General features: G+C 45.5%; 1 long non-coding RNA gene across 1 annotated transcript in view; it reads right to left on the bottom strand.

Moving 5' to 3' along the window:
• The window catches only part of LOC120997597, a 79,092-nt gene extending 65,845 nt beyond the window's left edge, over positions 1-13,247 (bottom strand). Inside the window, exons 1-2 of the long non-coding RNA XR_005778199.1 lie at positions 13,191-13,247; positions 5,696-5,805 (exon numbers count right to left, since the gene is read on the bottom strand). This is a non-coding gene — a long non-coding RNA (uncharacterized LOC120997597). The remainder of the gene's footprint in view (positions 1-5,695; positions 5,806-13,190) is intronic.
• Between the last annotated feature and the right edge of the window lie 22 nt (positions 13,248-13,269).

A 13,269-nucleotide genomic window follows, 5' to 3' on the forward strand; every position in this document is an offset into this window, starting at 1 on the left:
TGCCACGGGCAACCGCAAGTGTAGCAACAGTGTCACAGCGCACACCATAGGCTGTGACACATACTTCACAGTTGGGATGAGGTTTTGATGTTGGTGTGCTGTGCCTCTTTTTCTCCACACATAGTGTTGTGTGTTTCTTCCAAACAACTCAACTTTGGTTTCATCTGTCCACAGAATATTTTGCCAGTACTGCTGTGGAACATCCAGGTGCTCTTGTGCAAACTGTAAATGTGCAGCAATGTTTTTTTTTGTACAGCAGTGGCTTCCTCTGTTTAGTGTTTTACGTATCATAGACAATCATAACAATAAAGTACACAGCCTATAGGACAAAAATCACAGGCAACCTGTAGCCAGCAGGCCGCCTGTATTTATAGTGGGGAGTGAGGGTCATGTGACGTGGCCAGGCGTTTTTTCAGTGAGAACAGTAATACGGTGTCTAGCCCCTTCTAAAAAATGCCTCCACTCCTCAAATGCCCATTTAATGGCCAGTGACTCACGGTTTCCAATATCGTAATTTCTCTACGAAGGAGAGAACTTGCGAGAGAAGAAGGCGCATGGCCTTAAATTAGTGAGGTTAGAGGACCCCTGTGAAAGGACGGCCCCCACACTATCCTCTGAGGCATCAACCTCCACCACAAAAGGTTCCTCTGTATCGGGCTGAACCAAGACTGGAGCCATTTGGAATTTTTTAGGGTATCAAAGCCTCGACAGGCCTCCAAAGACCAGTTAACCAGATCCGAACCTTTTTTAGTTAGATCTGTTAGGGGTTTGGCAATAACAGAAAAATTCTTTATGAATTTACAGTAAAAATTGGCGAATCCTAAAAAACGTTGGAGTGCCTTTAAGGAGAATGGTCTTACCCAGTCTTGGATAGCCTGAACCTTACTGGGATCCATTTTAAATTAATGAGGAGTAAGAATATAGCCAAGATAGGGGATCTCTTGAACTCCAAATACACATTTCTCTAATTTAACAGACAAATGGTTCTCCCTGAGGATTTTAAGAACCAGTCTGATGTGAGACACATGAGAATCCCAGTCAGGTGAAAAGACAAGAATATCATCGAGATAAACAATCATAGCTTTGCCAATAAGTTCTCTAAAAATATCATTCATGAAATTCTGAAACACAGCTGGGGCATTGCAAAGACCGAATGGCATAACCAGATACTCAAAGTGTCCCTCTGGAGTATTAAAAGCAGTTTTCCACTCATCTCCCTCCTTAATACCAACTAGATTATAAGCTCCTCTCAAATCAAATTTAGAAAACCAAGAAGCATCCAAAATCTGGTTAAACAGATCAGGAATCAACGGGATGGAATACTGATTCCTAATAGTAATTTTATTCAAATTTCTGTAGTCAATGCAGGGCCTGAGACCACCGTCTTTCTTTTTAAAAAGAATCCTGCTCCCAGGGGAGAGGTGGAGGGGCTAATATGTCCCTTCTTGAGACTCTCCTGGATGTAGTCTTTCATGGACTTGCGCTCAGGACCAGACAGATTATAAATCCGTCCTTTAGGAAATTTGGACTCAGGAATCAAGTCAATAACACAGTCATAAGACCTATGGGGAGGGAAAGTATCTGTCTCAGTGGTGGAAAAAACATCTGAATAATCAGCAATAAAATGAGGAATATCTGATGAGACCCCAGCTTGAACTACGGTTAAGCAAGAATTACAGTTAGGCCCCATCTCTCTAACTCGCCCGAACTCCAGTTAATGACCGGATTGTGTTGCTGAAGCCAGGGCATACCAAGGACTACCTGAACTGAAAGATTCTCTAAAACAAAGAAGGAACATTTCTCAGAGTGGCAGATCCCTACAGATAGGGTAACCTCTGGAGTAGGGAGTTTTACTGTGCCCCCTAGCAGGGGGGTAGAATCGATGGCGACAACCTGGATCGGGGTGGGTAATTCTAGTATAGGAATTCCCATCTGATCAACGAATTTGTAATCAATAAAACTAAAAGTTTACCCTGAATCCACAAAGGCATTTCCTGCCCCCGTTAAGACCCCAAAGGCAATAGAAACCGGCAGCAATAGTTTACTTCTTACCACCCAAGGAATACCTTGTCCTTGAATCCCTCAGACTTGGATGATTTTCCAGAAGGCGGAGGCAACCTGTAGCCAGCAGGCCGTCTGTATTTATAGTGGGGAGTGAGGGTCATGTGATGTGGCCAGCGTCACATGACCGACAGACAGACAAGTCGAGCACCGAGTGATCAGCTCGGCGCTCAAGGTAAACCTAGGAGCAGGGAGCCTCTCAGCAGCAAAGCCACCCTGGGAATGAGGCCAAACACAGATCCTCGCTCCCGAAGCTAAGCAGCAGGTCTGCCGTTGAAGGGAGACCGAGTGCGCCTTCGGCGCCCCGTTACAGTAAGTCTTTAGCTGACACTCTAGGATTCTTCTTCACCTCATTGAGCAGTCTGCACTGTGCTCTTGCAGTCATCTTTACAGGACGGCGACTCCTAGGGAGAGTAGCAGCAGTGCTGAACTTTCTCCATTTATAGACAATTTGTCTTACTGTGGACTGATGAACAGCAAGGCTTTGGAGATACTTTTATAACCCTTTCCAGCTTTATGCAAGTCAACAATTCTTAACTGTAGGTCTTCTGAGAGCTCTTTTGTGCGAGGCATCATTCACATCAGGCAATGCTTCTTGTGAAAAGCAAACCCAGAACTGGTGTGTGTTTTTTATAGGGCAGGGCAGCTGTAACCAACACCTCTAATCTCATCTCATTGATTGCACTCCAGTTGGCTGACACCTCACTCCAATTAGCTCTTGGAGATGTCATTAGTCTAGGGGTTCACATACTTTTTCCACCTGCACTGTGAATGTTTACATGGTGCGTTCAATAAAGACATGGTAACATTACATTTTTATACATACTTTTTTTTAAGCACATTGGGAGGAATTTATCATTCAAGGTATATTTGAGGTTTTAGTTTGTATTTGAGGTTAGTTTTTGGACTGATGTTGCTATACGCTCCTATTTCAGTAAAAGTACACCGAGGAGATGTGTCCTAAAAGTGATCAGCTCTAAAACTCAGGCAAAATTTTCACTCCAAACCTGTAGTTAAAAAGTCGCAAAATGTTTGCACAAGTGACACCAAAAAGATGCGAAGCTCTAACTTGCAACTTTTTGAAGCCAGAATTCTAGCATGAAGGGCTTGATAAATTCCCCCATAGTTTTTTTTCCCAGCATACAGCACGTTCCAATGGATCGGTATTGGTACTATTTTTAGTCCACAGAAGTGAATAAAACAGCAAAAAAAAAGTTAACCCTTTAACAAAAAATGGAACAAGTATAGATGAAAATGGGCAAAATAGCAAAATATGGAACAAAAAAAGGGAACAAATTGTAAAAAAAAAAAATCCATGTTGAGTATCTGTATTTGATCCAGATGTCAGATGAAAATGGTATGGCCGCATTTACAGTTACTAAACCACTTAGCTCCTATCATTTAGTGTAATCTGGATTTCCTTCATGTGCACTTTAAGCCCAGACTGGTAGACAATAAGTCCCTCTTGCCTCCGAATAACAGGTGACAGATCTTCTTTAATTAGACCCTCCTTAAGCCGAACACATCTTGAGATGAGGTCACAAATAATGACAGCATCCAACACCCACCTTACTGTAAATGGGCACTATGGACACAGAAGGTCCCCAGCAGAATGAATGGGACACTGTTCAGGCTGACATCTGTTATCCCAGTTGAGGAGCATCTGTAAGACTCCTGTGAGGACAGTGTGAGGCTGCTAAAGCCATTACTGGAAACAAGAACATTACTGATACCATCTCAGACTGGTTAAAACTGAACAAGGCCATAAACTGGGCTTCTGAGGGGCTCGTGGGGTTTTAAAGGGACACTGACAGGCCGGTGTGACATATATTCTTCTATTGGTCTTAATATGCTTAATTAAACTATATCATTATCACCCCTCGCTGCCTTTCCTTTACTTATAAAAAGTGTTTTTATCAATATGCAAATTACCTTACTTTGTGCCCAAGGGGCTGTCCCTCATTCAGTTGTGTGCCCAGCCGCGCCCCAACTGCCGTCTCCTTGTGCCGCCCAGCTCATCAGTATTCACTTCACTGGGCGGTTTTTTTTTTCTCCCGACACGGCGAAATCCTGCGCACGGCACGGACAACCTTTAATATAAATGCCTATTCTTGTCCGCAAAGCGCGGACAAGAATAGGACATGTTATATTTTTTTAGCGGGGCCACGGATCGGAGCAACGGATGCGGACAGCACACGGAGTGCTGTCCACATCTTTTGCGGCCCCATTGAAGTGAATGGGTCCGCATCCGAGCTGCCAAAACGGCGGCTCGGGTGCATACCAAAACAAGGCTACTTTCACACTAGCGTTTTTGCTGGATTCAGCAGGGTTCAGCAAAAAACGCTTCCATTACTGATAATACAACCATCTGCATCCGTTATGAACGCATCCGGTTGTATTATTCTCAGGATAGGTCATCAATATCTGTGGCCCAGACAACCCCTTTAATACAACGGTCACTGATGGGGCCTGCCTAATGACAACAGTTTTTTAGGCATCTCCCATTATCAGGAAGGTTCATCATTACACCCTGAGACATGTCTGAAGATGTCATTGTTGGTCTCCCACAGATGACTAGAACACAGGGGCACTCTTCTCAGGGTACTTTCACACTAGCGTTATTCTTTTCCGGTATTGAGTTCCGTCACAGGGGCTCTATAAGTTTTATCCTAATGCATTCTGAATGGAGAGCAATCCGTTCAGGATGCATCAGTTCAGTCGCTCTTACGTTTTTTGGTGGGAGAAAATACCGCAGCATGCTGCATTTTTCTCTCTGGCCAAAAATCCCGAACACTTGCCGGAATGCCGGATCCAGCATTAATTTCCATTGAAATGTATTAGTGCATTAAAATTGCCGCTATTGATGGATCCGTTTTTCTGGTCAGCGCATGCGCAGACCTTTAAATCTGTGAAAAAAATTAATACCGGATCTGTTTTTCCGGATGACACCGGAGAGACGGATCCGGTATTTCAATGCATTTGTCAGACGTATCCGCATCCGGATCCATCTGACAAATGCCATCCGTTTGCGTCCGGATTGCCGGAATCCTTTGCTACAAGTGTGAAAGTACCCTTAACCTGGCCATTCACATTAAATATATGTCGGCCAAACCCGCTGACCATCTAATTTGTATAGGGGCTTTCCGATTCTCAATGGCAGATGTCAGGGAGTTAAGGATCAAACACTCTGATTTGAAACTGTCTAATCATTTTTTGGGGAGGGAATAAGTTGTTGCTGAAGAGGTCTGGGAGTGGCCTCCTCCTTTTCCCCGTTCAAGACACATGCATGTTCGGCTCTGTGTACGGAGGGGTCAGAAGGGATATCTGTCAGCGTGACCAGTCAGGGCTTTGGACTGATGCACAGAAAATTCACAAATGTGATACATTATGACACAAAAAATGGCTGCTATGCAACACTGAGATGGAACATTGCTAAAAGTGGGAATGGTGCTCAGTTGGACATCATTATGGAACCTTACCAAGACCTGCCTTAGGTTGACTGGAGCCTTGTGCGCTACTTTCTCTTCACGCCCTTGGGTTTTTCCATACAGTTCCCAAATAAACCAGCCATACAGTACTGTAAAGTGACCAAATAACAAATGTAGTTGAAGCCAGTGCAGCTACCCTATCGTACCTTGCCCATAGTGACGCCCCCTTCGGTAGTGGCAGGTATTGAGCCGTAAATCAGGGCACAGATTGCACATCCCTACCAGTTCTGCTCCTTACTTCAGTGCAATTGAAATACTAGAAAAAGGGAGTGCAAGGTGTTTCAACAATTTTTCATGTTTAATCTCTATTTTCCAATGTAACTGTAATAATTATTTGGGAGATTAAAGCATGTTGCATTGTGCTGGGCATCTAGACAATTGTATGGACATCTGTGAACTTTACGTTTTAGTCCAGTTTATTACTGTGCAACCAACTGTGGACTCACTCAGGAGATGTCATATATTCCCACCAAAATAACGTGGGCACCTGCTGAAGACCTTAGGAAGAGACAGTGGCCCAAGTGTATTATCTGGTGACAGGTGGAAGTGTTCGGAGCACTTGTAAGCACTGCTGTCACTGAATGGACAATAGGCAATAAATGTGGGAGCAGGAGAGGGCTACACGCCATATAACTGTCACCGGTGGGTTATGTCATGGGGGTTTGTAGGAGAGGCTGGACAGATGAAGCAGGTTCAATACTATGTAGGGTCATAGACACTGATCTAGGACAGAGGAAAATTTTCACCAATCGGCTTCTTACAATCTAAGGCCACGTGCACACAACCATGTCCATAGATCTGCACAATGCAGATAATATAGATTCCTTCTGTGTGCACCCCTATCAATTGAAATGGCTAGTTTCATCCACGATATGGACCAGAATAGGACATGTTCTGTAATACGCAGAACGGCCACATGGATCCACAAAAATATGAATGTGTGCATGGTCCCATAGAAGTGAATGGGTCAGTGTGCTATCCAAAATGCAGATAGCACACGGATTTAAATAAATGGTTGTGCGCATGAGGCCTTATGGTCCCAACAAGACCTAGCAATGCTCCACAATAAGAGTGGTCATACACGAGATACCCATCAGCTGAACGCTAGGGCCAGCACCTATCTTTCTGCCCCCCTCCATACACATACATACTCAACTCAGCCTAGCGTGTATGTGTCCTGAACAGGGAGTCAAGTTGTTGCCAAGCACCTCTGGCAGCATTTTTCCTCCTAAGAACAAAAGGATTAGGTATGAAATCCTAGAGGGATGGTATGCAAACCAGATGTTCTGCGGATCCTACTGAAATTGGTGGGTTCAGCTGATATATATCTAATGTGCATGGCCACCATCTTCTCTACTTTCACCCACTGCTGAACATACAATATACATCCTGATGCAATCAGCTAATCAGACCTCTTTAATGATGTAATCAGCACCTAACCATTGGTGCTGATAGATATTCGGGGAATTTACTTTAGGCAATTAAAAATTTTGCAATAAAGTTGCGTTACAAATAATTTCAACCTTACAATGGCTTTTTTTCAGCATTATACAATAAGGTGTCAGCATGTTCACTGCAACAAACGGCCAATCTTGACATGTGCACTGGTACCACAGTAGGGTGTAACTGGTGTAGTGGAACATGTAGAAGAGTGGTGGCCACAGAGCACCAGTAATGGAGGCGCATTGAGGGAGTAGCCAGACATTTGTGTTCATCTCTGTAGTGCAGGCTACAGCAGAAAATTAGTTTGTGTCATCCCTCTTCAGGAAAGTATTGAATGAGATATTATTTGATCATGTGCCTGGTGGTTTATATCATGTAGTGGATAAAATTGAAAGGGTTTTCTAGGTGTTTGATATTGACCACCTATCCAATATCAGATCGGAGGGGGTCCTACTACTGGCATCCCCACGATCAGCTGTTTGAGGAGGCCCCGGCACTCTGTTGAGCACTGCAACCTCCTTGCAGCTTACCAAGCACAGAGCTGTTCATTGTATAGAGGCTGTGCTTGGTATTGCTGCCCAGGCCTATGCACTGCGCCTAAGCCATGTGACGAATGAACGTGATGCCACCTGCCTATGAAGAGTCTACAACGCCCACCAGAACGCTGTGGTCTTTTCAAACAGCTGACTGGGGGTGCTGGTAGTTGGACTCCTGCCCATCTGATATTGATGACCTATCCTGATGATAAGCCATCAATATGAAAATCTCGGACAATTCCTTTAACACCTTTCCATAGAGTTATGGTCTCCCTTTACAACATTCTCACCTTACAGTGGTGGCCATGGAACAAATTATGGCTGTTGTCCCATATCTTCATAGAATGAAGTGACACTGGATATCAACTGTTATCATTGAGCAGGCTGCATCTTGGCCTTATGATCGATGAACATGATGTCACTGGTCACGAGAGCATCACAGTTATACATCAAGAATGGAAACCACACTTTCTAGCTTCTCTCATTTATGCCATTAAACGGGGTCATAAGCAAACAACACCGAGAATTACATGGTTTACATAAATTGCAACAAGAAGTTACTAAATGCAGCTCCATAGCTGACCATACTCTTCAGATAGCTGGGTGAAGGCTCATTCAATTGACAGCAATTCCTCCTGACCCCCAGTTCTCAATGGGGAGAGGGTAACGAGCTGCTGTCAGACACCCTCCCTTGTCTCCTCTGAGAACAAAGCATCGGGCACAGCGAGAGGATCAGACCCTATGCTTCTTTCTCCCAACACCTTCATACATATTAGAGGATCCTGTGAAATACAGAGAGCTTGGTCGGCATACATCTAATGTGTATGGCCAGCTTAGAAAGATAATTCTGTAATACATCTCTTCTGTAACAGAGCAGATATAGAATTCTATAGCTGGCCATAGACCTGAGATGACTGACAGGAAGCAGAGTTGTCCCCTCTCCAGTCCCCTATTAACATGAGGGGTTTCTGATTCTATCTTCCACGACCCTGGTCATACGTGTGGCACCTTATTCCAGAATATCTCTGCTGACATGAGCTGCCTCCTTGTTTGAGAACATCAAAAATCTAGCTAGGACAGCTGGTAGACATCTTTTATGTGAAATATGTGTAGAATGCTTGTGGTGTATATATATATATATATATATTATCTATTCTAGATGTATTATGTGTTATGTCTTTCCTGCAGGGCATGGTATGTCTACACAGACTGTGATCTATATGTAATCTGCTCTTGCAGTACTCCGGCCGTCTTGTATGCGACTAAGGCATTCCATGAGTAACAATAGCAATAACGTACCAAATGTAATACATTGTTGGATGTTGGATAGGAAACATTATAAAGGGTATTTAGGTTTGTTAGTTATTACTTTTATTCTTGTTTCTTTCTGGTTTGCTCTATTTCTGTACTTTTCCATATGTAGTAGAGATCACCTAGCCCTGCATCTAAATATCCTTGCAAATGCAGAGGGACTTTTGGGACCCAGCACCCAGGGCACATACCCCCTCAGCCCTGCCCTACCAAGGGTGAAAGGCCAGAGTAATGAACCAATCACTGGTCGCTACCGTCTGAACACACTTCACAGGTTAAGGGCTCGTTCACACAAACGTGTGAACTGAAGCCCATGCCCGTGCTGTGGTCTGCAATGCAGGGGCACCTTCCGTGGGGCAGGAGCATGGGGATCGCAGACACATTCACTTAAATGGGTCCGCGATGCCTCCGTCCTGCAAAAAGATAGAGCATGTGTCTATCTTTTTGCGGTGTGGAGGCACGGAACGGAACCCCAGAAAGCACTCCGTAGTGTTCCGTTCCGTAGTGCTTCCATTCCGCATCTCCGGATTTGCGGACCCATTGAAATGAATGGGTCCGCATCCGTGATGCGGAATGACATCGGAACGGTGCACGTGTATTACGGATCTGCAAATGCGGTCCGCAATACGGGAACAGGACACCAACGGTCGTGTGAACGAGCCCTAAGGCCTCTTTCACACAACCATGTTTCCCCCGCATACAGCGGGTCCGCAATACACGGGCACCTTTCCATGTGCATTCCGCATCGCGGATTAGACCCATTCACTTAAATGGGTCCGCAAATCCGGAGATGCGGTGCGGAACAGAAGCACGTAACGGAACCCTACGGAAGCACGTGGGGTTCCGTTCCATGCTTCCATTGCGCAAAAAGATATCTTTTTGAGGAACGGACGGATCGCGGAACCCATTTAAGTGAATAGGGTCGCGATCCGCATGCGGCTGGCCCACGGGGGACACACATTCGTGTGAAAGAGGCCTAAGTGATATAATGGGACGAATAAACGGTTCACTCATTCACATGGTGTATGCCTCATGAAATATTCTATCTTCCAGCCCCCAGACTTAAAGGGAACCTGTCACCTCAAAAACGCATATAAAACCGCCAGCATTCCCTCATAGTAGCCCCCAGTCTGTTTATAATCATATGTTTGATCCGTTAATCTGTTAATCTGATGCTCCATAGGTTCAAAAAACTATGTTTTAGGCGCCATCAGCGCTATCTTGCCGGTCAGCTTGAAGTCAAGGGGGCAGCGGCTTCCTTGCTTCAAGTCAAGGTAAGCACGCCCCCTAACCGTCCCCTCTTTTGTTAGATGTTTTTGAGGTGACAAGTTCCCTTTAAAGGGTTAATGGCCGCAGATTTCACAGTATGACTTCTAGATGCCTACATCTATTGGAATCTATTCTAGATATAGGAGCGTCACCAGAGAAACCACTCCTGTAATAATGCAATATTAAATATTCTCTTACGACAAAATATAAAACTTTTAGTAAAATCTGTATCTTATACAATTTTAATTCATACAGTATTTTTAGATATTGGGGCATTATGTGCACATTAAAGGGGTTTTCCAGGACAGGTATTGATGACCAATCCTTATCAGATCAGTGGGGTCCAGCACCCTGCATCCTCAGCTGGTACCTACAGCGGGGGCTTCAGGAGGTACACATGGGGTCATTTATCAAACTGGTGTAAAGTAGAACAGGCTTAGTTGCCCATAGCAACCAATCAGATTCCACCTTTCATTTTCCAAAGGAGCAGTAAAAAATTAAAGGTGGAATCTGATTGGTTGCTATGGGCAACTAAGCCTTTTCTACTTTACACCAGTTTGATAAATCACCCCAACACTGTATGATGCCGGATCACCACAGCTCTGTACACTCTGTATGATGCCAGTCGGCTCTGTGCACTCTGTATGATGCCAGTCGGCTCTGTACACTCTGTATGATGCCAGTCGGCTCTGTGCACTCTGTATGATGCCAGTCGGCTCTGTACACTCTGTATGATGCCAGTCGGCTCTGGACACTCTGTATGATGCCAGTCGGCTCTGTGCACTCTGTATGATGCCAGTCGGCTCTGTGCACTCTGTATGATGCCAGTCGGCTCTGTGCACTCTGTATGATGCCAGTCGGCTCTGTACACTGTGTATGATGCCAGTCGGCTCTGTGCACTCTGTATGATGCCAGTCAGCTCTGTACTCTGTATGATGCCAGTCGGCTCTTTGCACTCTGTATGATGCCAGTCGGCTCTGTACACTGTATGATGCCAGTCGGCTCTGTACACTCTGTATGATGCCAGTCGGCTCTGTGCACTCTGAATGATGCCAGTCGGCTCTGTGCACTCTGTATGATGCCATTCGGCTCTGTGCACTCTGTATGATGCCAGTCGGCTCTGTACACTCTGTATGATGCCAGTCGGCTCTGTACACTCTGTATGATGCCAGTCGGCTCTGTACACTCTGTATGATGCCAGTCGGCTCTGTACACTCTGTATGATGCCAGTCGGCTCTGTGCACTCTGTATGATGCCAGTCGGCTCTGTACACTCTGTATGATGCCAGTCGGCTCTGTACACTCTGTATGATGCCAGTCGGCTCTGTACACTGTATGATGCTAGTCGGCTCTGTGCACTCTGTATGATGCCAGTCGGCTCTGTGCACTCTGTATGATGCCAGTCGGCTCTGTACACTCTGTATGATGCCAGTCGGCTCTGTGCACTCTGTATGATGCCAGTCGGCTCTGTACACTCTGTATGATGCCAGTCGGCTCTGTACACTCTGTATGATGCCAGTCGGCTCTGTGCACTCTGTATGATGCCAGTCGGCTCTGTGCACTCTGTATGATGCCAGTCGGCTCTGTGCACTCTGTATGATGCCAGTCGGCTCTGTACACTCTGTATGATGCCAGTCGGCTCTGTACACTCTGTATGATGCCAGTCGGCTCTGTGCACTCTGTATGATGCCAGTCGGCTCTGTACACTGTATGATGCCAGTCGGCTCTGTGCACTCTGTATGATGCCAGTCGGCTCTGTACACTCTGTATGATGCCAGTCGGCTCTGTGCACTCTGTATGATGCCAGTCGGCTCTGTGCACTCTGTATGATGCCAGTCGGCTCTGTACACTCTGTATGATGCCAGTCGGCTCTGTACACTCTGTATGATGCCAGTCGGCTCTGTACACTCTGTATGATGCCAGTCGGCTCTGTGCACTCTGTATGATGCCAGTCGGCTCTGTACACTCTGTATGATGCCAGTCGGCTCTGTGCACTCTGTATGATGCCAGTCGGCTCTGTACACTCTGTATGATGCCAGTCGGCTCTGTGCACTCTGTATGATGCCAGTCGGCTCTGTGCACTCTGTATGATGCCAGTCGGCTCTGTACACTCTGTATGATGCCAGTCGGCTCTGTACACTCTGTATGATGCCAGTCGGCTCTGTACACTCTGTATGATGCCAGTCGGCTCTGTACACTCTGTATGATGCCAGTCGGCTCTGTACACTCTGTATGATGCCAGTCGGCTCTGTGCACTCTGTATGATGCCAGTCGGCTCTGTGCACTCTGTATGATGCCAGTCGGCTCTGTACACTCTGTATGATGCCAGTCGGCTCTGTACACTCTGTATGATGCCAGTCGGCTCTGTGCACTCTGTAGTGGCCAGTCTCGGGCACTGCAGCGCTTTTCTACCACTCAAGTACATGCAAGTTGAGCTGCAGTACTGGAGAACGGTCACTACACAGTGTATGGGGTGGGTTTCAGACCCCTACTGATCATATATTGATGACATCCTATGGATAAGTCATCAATATCTGAATCCTGAAAGCCCTTTTAAAGTGACCATAGATATATATATATTATAATAAATGTATAGCGGGTGACGTTTCCCCATAGGCAGAAATCGAGGGAAAGAAAATCAGGCACGTTGAAATCATGCACTATTCTCATAGGAAATAAGCCGCTACCAAAAGTGTCTGGCAATGGTTTATTCCCCTATCTTAAAGGGGTATTCCGGTTTTAACAAGTTATCCCCTATCCAAAGGATAGGGGATAACTATCAGATCTGTGGGGTCTTACTGCTGGGATCCCCACCGATCACAAGAATGAGGGCTCTGTACCCTGTAGAGTCCCCCTGAAATGGATGGTGCAGCTGACACTTGTTATAACAGGAATACCTCTAGAATTGAAACACATGCCTACCTGGCTCAGCCCAGCTATTGAAGATGAGTGGGCAAGTTTACACCACAGCAACTAATTTTATAAACTCTAAATGCATTATTATTAGCAGAGGGAGTAATGTTGTATTATTATCACACATGGCATATGGATAGGATGCATTTCTTGGTTGTGAAGTGTCCTACCAGTCATTCAAGACATCATCTTCCTCTTTGTTCTTCTCCCCTTCCAGCACTGTTCTATACACAATCCAGCAGGGGATTA

Source organism: Bufo bufo, chromosome 4, assembly GCF_905171765.1.
Source record: "Bufo bufo chromosome 4, aBufBuf1.1, whole genome shotgun sequence".
Classification (NCBI taxonomy): Eukaryota; Metazoa; Chordata; class Amphibia; order Anura; family Bufonidae; genus Bufo; species Bufo bufo.